Genomic DNA, 6335 nt, shown 5'->3' on the forward strand with positions numbered 1-6335 from the left:
TGGGCCCCTTCCACAGTCCCTTGTCTTTGACAATTATAAGGAATTCCAGTAATATGGGTAATGTTAAATTGCTGCCAAAATGTCTCAAATGTTTGACTGCAATAGCCAATTCCATTATCTCAGTTTTTTTATTACTATTATTTGTTTGTTTTTCTTTTATTTTTTTATTATTGGATACTTTATTTATCTACATTTCAGATGTTATCCCCTTTCCCCATACACCCCCCACCCCAGAAACCCCTAATTCCATCCTCCCTCCTCCTATTTCTATGAGGTGTGCCCCCACCCATCCACCCACTCCCACCTCCTGATCCTTAAATTTCCCCTCACTGGGGCATCCAGCCTTCAAGGAACCAAGGCCCTCCTCTCCCACTGATTCTCCACAAATCCATCCTCCTCTACATATACAGCTGGAGACATGGGTCTCTCCATGTGTGTTCCCAGGCTAGCTGTTTAGACCCTGGGAACTCTGGTTGGTTGATATTGTTGCTCTCCCCATGTGGCCACAAGCCCCTTCAGCTCTTTCAGTCTTCTCTCTCACTCCTCCATTGAGGACCCTGTGACAAGTTTGATGGTTAGCTGCAAACATCCTCCTCTGTATATGTCAGGCTCTGGCAGTACCTCTCAGGAGACAGGTATATCAGGCTCCTGTCAGCATGCACTTCTTGGCATCCACATCAGTGTTTGCATATGGTGACTGCACCTGGGATGGATCCCCAGGTGAGGAGGTCTCTGGATGGTCCCTCCTCCAGTTTCTGCAGCTTACATTGTCTCCTATTTTCTGCTGTGAGTATTTTGCTACTTCTTCAAAGAAGGATCAAACTGCCAACACTTTGGTCTCTCTTATTATCTCTGTGGGGCTGGGGGATGGGCAGAGAGTGGAGGCTATGGTGTGGCCACCATCTTGCCCTTGAGCTGGAGGCTGTAGCTAAAGGTCAAAGGGAAGAAGCTGGTCAGGAACACATGGAGAAGTGGCGGGGAGGGGCTTGGTCTTTTGAACTAGGCAGGAGCTAGACGGTAGCTAAGAGTCAAAGGGGAGAAGTTGGTCTGGAACGCGTTGAGAGAGAAGTGGTGGTGGGGGACGACAGAGAGAGACCTAGTCTTTTGAACTAGGCTGTGTGTTACTCACTGTCTTTGAGTTCTGTGGAGAGGTTCTTCATGGTGCCAGCAGAGGGAACTCTTGGAGCTGGCTTTGTCCAAATCCTCCACCAGTTGCAAGGCTGTGGTGCCCAGGAGTGGGCATGGGTCCTGTTCGGTTGTGTTGTGGTTCCCATGTGTCTGTCACGGCTCAGGGAGACAGAAGCATAGGAATTTGACTAAGTTCCCTCTACGAAGCACAGGGTGGATGCTGGGCTGAGAAGCCATGGGGCTCCAGCAAGGCGTGGGAAGATCTCAGTCTGAAGTCCTGCAGGGGCAGAGCTCCTGGTTTGAGAGTCTCTGGGCTGAAGTATCTAACCAGGAGATGGGTGGTCTTTGTACCTGGGATCCCAGATGCCGCTGGGAGCTGTGGAAGAACTGAGATGGAGGGCATACAGGCTGGACCAGCATGCAGCCGAGAGGGACAAGAGAGAAGCTCCTGCAGCGCCCACTGGGTAGAAGACTCTTGGTTACGGCACTCACTTGGCTGGGTTGGCTAGCTTGCTTGAGTTGGCAGCCTTCTTGGTGGGAACATAGAGAAATCCTCCACGGGAGATTAGACAGTGTCTCAGTAGTCAAAGGCCTTCTCCGTGGTTCCTCACAGTGGAGCACCAAAGATACAAGGAAGTCCATGGTTTTAAAAGGTTTATTGTCATGACTGAAAGTAGATGTGGTCATACACCCGTATCCCAGGGCAGGCCTTTGGTTAAATACCATTTGTAAGGAGGAGGGTATGGGAAGGAATGCTTAATTGACTACACCCTCTGGCCTTTAGGTATCTCATTAATATGGAGATCTCTTAAGGCTATGAGGCCTGTAGTCACACCCTCTACCCCAGCTAGGTGACACAAACCTCTCTTTGGGAGGGGCTGTAGGAGCATTGCCCTACATGACTGAAAAGCACAGATCAATGGAGGTCTTTGGCCGCATGTCAGGAGCCTAGAGTCTGAGAGTGTGGTGAAATGTATGTCATCCCTTGCAGGGTGGGTCTCCAGCCATCTGTAGCTAGTGCTCCACCAGAAACCAAGCTATCCTTTCATGGTCCCACACAAGTCATCATTGAGTAGAGCATTGTTCAGTTTCCACATGTATGTGGGCTTTCCATTGTTTTTGTTATTATCAAATGTCAGGGGCATCCCTGCTTATACACTGAAGGCCTAAAATCAGCAATAGGCCTGGCATACATGCCTGCTAGCACCAAGTCTTGGATCTCTGTGGAAAAACACTGAAACAGATGCCTAGAAGCTACTGTAAACAAGCAGCTTTGGTGGAAAATTGCCAGGCTGAATACACAGACCTTGAAGATAGGTAGCCTTGGTGAATAGTACCAACTTAGATAAGGACAACTGAATCATAGTGGTCTGTCCCCTGAACCTTCACTCAACTGACACTCTGTTCTGGAAGATATCTGTACTCCCCCTGAACACCTACTCTCCTGTGTCATCCCCTTCCCCACATCCTGCCTTTTTATGTATATAACCTGTGTGCAAAAAAAAGTAAAAATTACAGTTTGATCAGCCTATAGACAAGCCATGTTCCTTGTGTTCACCTGTTTTTCCCCATCTTCTCTTTCAGGTGATCTCCCTGGACCCGTGTTTAATGCCCTGCTGGACAGGACAATTGAAGACCAGCCTTAGTCCGTGGTGATCTGATAGGATGCATGGAATTATTTTGATTTTCTTGTATTGTCGAGACCTGTTTTGTGACCAATTATACAATCGATTTTGAAGAAGGTACCATGAGGTGCTGAGAGAAGGTATATTCTTTTGTTTTGGATGAAATGTCCTACAAACATCTGATAAATCCATTTGGTTTATAACTTTTCTTAGTTTCACTGTGTCTCTGTTTAGTTTATGTTTTAATGATCTGTCCATTGATGAGAGTGGGGTTTTGAAGTCTCCCACTATTATTGTGTGAGGTGCAATGTGTGCTTTGAGCTTTAGTAACGTTTCTTTTATGTAGATGGGTGCCCCGTGCATTTGGTACATAGATGTTCAGAATTGAGATTTCATCTTTGTTGACTTTTCCTTTGACAAGTATGAAATGGTCCATTCTTATCTTTCTTGATAACTTCTGGTTGAAAGTCCATTTTATTCAATATTAGAATGGCTACTCCAGCTTGTTTCTTAGGACCATTTGCTTGGAAAATTGTTTTCTATCCTTTTACTCTGAGGTAGTGTCTGTCTTTGACACTGAGGTGCATTTCCTGTATACAGCAAAATTCTGCGTCCTGTTTACATATCCAGTCTGTTAGTCTATATCATTTTATTAGGGAATTGAGTCCATTGATGTTAAGAGATATTAAGGAGAAGTGACTGTTGCTTCCTGTTATTTTTGTTATTAGAGGTGGAATTATGTTTGTGTGGTTATCTCCTTTGGGATTTGTTGGAAGAAGATTACTTTCTTGCTTCTTCTAGAGTATAATTTTCCTCCTTATGTCTGTGGTTTCCCTCTTTTATCCTTTATAGGGCTGAATTTATGGAAAGATATTGTGTAAATTTGTTTTTGTCATGGAATATCTTGGTTTCCCCATCTATGGTAATCGAGAGTTTTGCTGGGTATAGTAGCCTGGGTTGACATTTGTGTTTTCTTACAGTCTATATGACATCTGTCCAGGATACTCTGGCTTTTATAATCTCTGGTAAGAAGTCTGGTATAATTCTGATAGCTCTGCCTTTATATGTTACTTGACCTTTTTCCCTTACTGCTTTTGATATTCTTTCCTTGTTTTATGCATTTGGTGTTTTGATTACTATGTGATAGGAGGAAATTCTTTTCTGATCTAGTCTATTTAGAGTTCTGTAGGCTTCTTGTATGTTCATAAGCATCTCTTTCTTTAGGTTATGGAAGTTTTCTTCTTTTTTGGTTTTTTTTTCATTTTTTGTTTTGTTTTGTTTTGTTTTTCATTTGTTTTTCGAGACAGGGTTTCTCTGTATAGCCCTGGCTGTCCTGGAACTCACTCTGTAGACCAGGCTGGCCTTGAACACAGAAATCTGCCTGCCTCTGCCTCCCAAGTGCTGGAATTAAAGGTGTGCGCCACCACCGCCCGGCTAAAGTTTTCTTCTATAATTTCATTCAAGATATTTACTGGTCCTTTAAGTTGGGAATCTTTGCTTTCTTCTATACCTATTATCCTTAGATTTGGGCTTCTCATTTTGTCCTGGATTTCCTGGGTGTTTTGGGTTAGGAGCTTTTTGCATTTTGCATTTTCTTTGACAGTTGTGTCAATGTTTTCTATGGTATCTTCTGCACCTGAGATTCTCTCTTCTATCTCTTGTATTCTGTTGGTGATGCTTGTATCCATGACTCCTGATCTCTTTCCTAGATTTTCTATCTCCTGGGCAGTCCCCCTTTGTGATTTTATTGTTTCAACTTCCATTTTCATGTCCTGACTGTTTTTTTTTCAATTCCTTCACCTTTTTTTTGGTTGTGTTTTCTTGTAATTCTTTAAAGGTTTTTCTGTGTTTCCTCTTTAAGGGCTTCTACCTATGTTCTCCTGTATTTCTTTGAGGGAGTTATTTATGTCCTTCTTAAAGTCTTCTATCATCATCATGAGACGTGATTTTAAATCTGAATCCTGCTTTTCTGGTGTCATGGGGTATTCAGGCTATGCTACGGTGGGAGAATAAGGTTCTGATGATACCAAGTAACCTTGATTTCTGTTGCTTATGTTCTTGTGCTTGTCTTTCACCATCTGGCTATGTCTAGTGCTACCGTCACTCACTATCTCTGACTGGAGCCTGTCTGTCCTGTTATCTTGGCTATGGTCAGAAGTCCTCAGAGTCCAGCTGTCTCTGTGATCCTGTGATCCTAAGATCCTGGTTGTGATAGCTCATGGGAGTCAGGCTGCTTCTGTGATCCTGAAATCCTGGTGTGCCCAAGTTCCTGACATCCTTTGATCTTATTATCCTATGTTCCTGGGCATGTTAGAGGAGTCCAGCCTTCTCTGGGTTTGGGGGGATTGAGTGCAGAGCTGGCACCCTAGGACTGCTCTGGGCACAGATGCAGACCAGAAGGGTCCCTTGCCACTGACCTTGAGGGAGTTCCTGGGTCCCTGCCGGTCCCACTTATTCCCTGTTTTTAGGGTGTCATAACCTATTCACCTATACTCCTGGGTGCATTAGAGCTCCTGGAAGTCCAGTTTCCTCTGATTTGGGGGGATTGGGTACAGAGCTGGTGCCTTAGTACTGCTCAGAGCACAGGCACAGACTGGAAGGTTCAGAACTGATATTTTCAAAATGACTGTTTTACTAAAAGTCATTAACAAATTTGCTTTAGTCCCAAAATCCCCATTTCACTCTTCATAGTAATAGAAAAGAATCCTTAATTTCATATGGACTTACCACATGCATGATATAAACCAAATGACCACGAATATCCAAAACAATCCTAAACAAAAAGAAAAATGTTGCAGGAATCACCGTTTCAGATCAAAATATATATTAGCGAAGCATAGTAATAAAAACACAGTGACACTAGCACAAAAACACACATGTAGACTATGAAAACCTATCAAATCCCAAACATGGATAAATGTAACTTTAACAAGAAAAGAAGTCATCTCTAACAAACAGTGCCAGGAATATTGGATGTCCAACTGCAGAGAAATGAATTTAAAATTGTATGTCCCAATTCAGTGAAAACTAACTACATAAGGATCAAATATCTAAATGGTAAAACTGAGATTTCTAGAGAAAACATAAGTAGTAGGCAACATGACTAGGAATAAGAAATATCTTTTCTATTAGGAGTCTATTTTCTCAAGAATTAAGGGCAACATTGAGAAGTTCATAAAAATAAAAACTACCTGTACAGATAAAGAAAAGTCAACTGATTGAAAGAGAAGCCAAAGATAGGGACAGGACTTATGAAGCTCTCTCTCAACATAGATAGATGAATAGTTGAGAGAGAGAGAGAGAGAGAGAGAGAGAGAGAGAGAGAGAGAGAGAGAACAAGGAATAATACCCAAAGTGTATATTGCCTAATTAATTGAGAGTCAAAAAGGAGGAATCAATTTTTTAAAAAATGGTTGTCTTGATAAGTCTCATAAGTCTTCTTATTTTGTAACCCTTTTCTTTCAATGATAAATAAATTGTCTTGTGTTTTAACTCAATGATGGTTTTGTATGATCAAATCTGCTAGAGAAGCTTCAAGTTGAAGATTTGGCCTCAGTTACTGTGTTCTTATCTCTCAGGCTA

This window comes from Grammomys surdaster, unplaced genomic scaffold (assembly GCF_004785775.1).
Source record: "Grammomys surdaster isolate TR1022 unplaced genomic scaffold, NIH_TR_1.0 269, whole genome shotgun sequence".
Lineage (NCBI taxonomy): Eukaryota > Metazoa > Chordata > Mammalia > Rodentia > Muridae > Grammomys > Grammomys surdaster.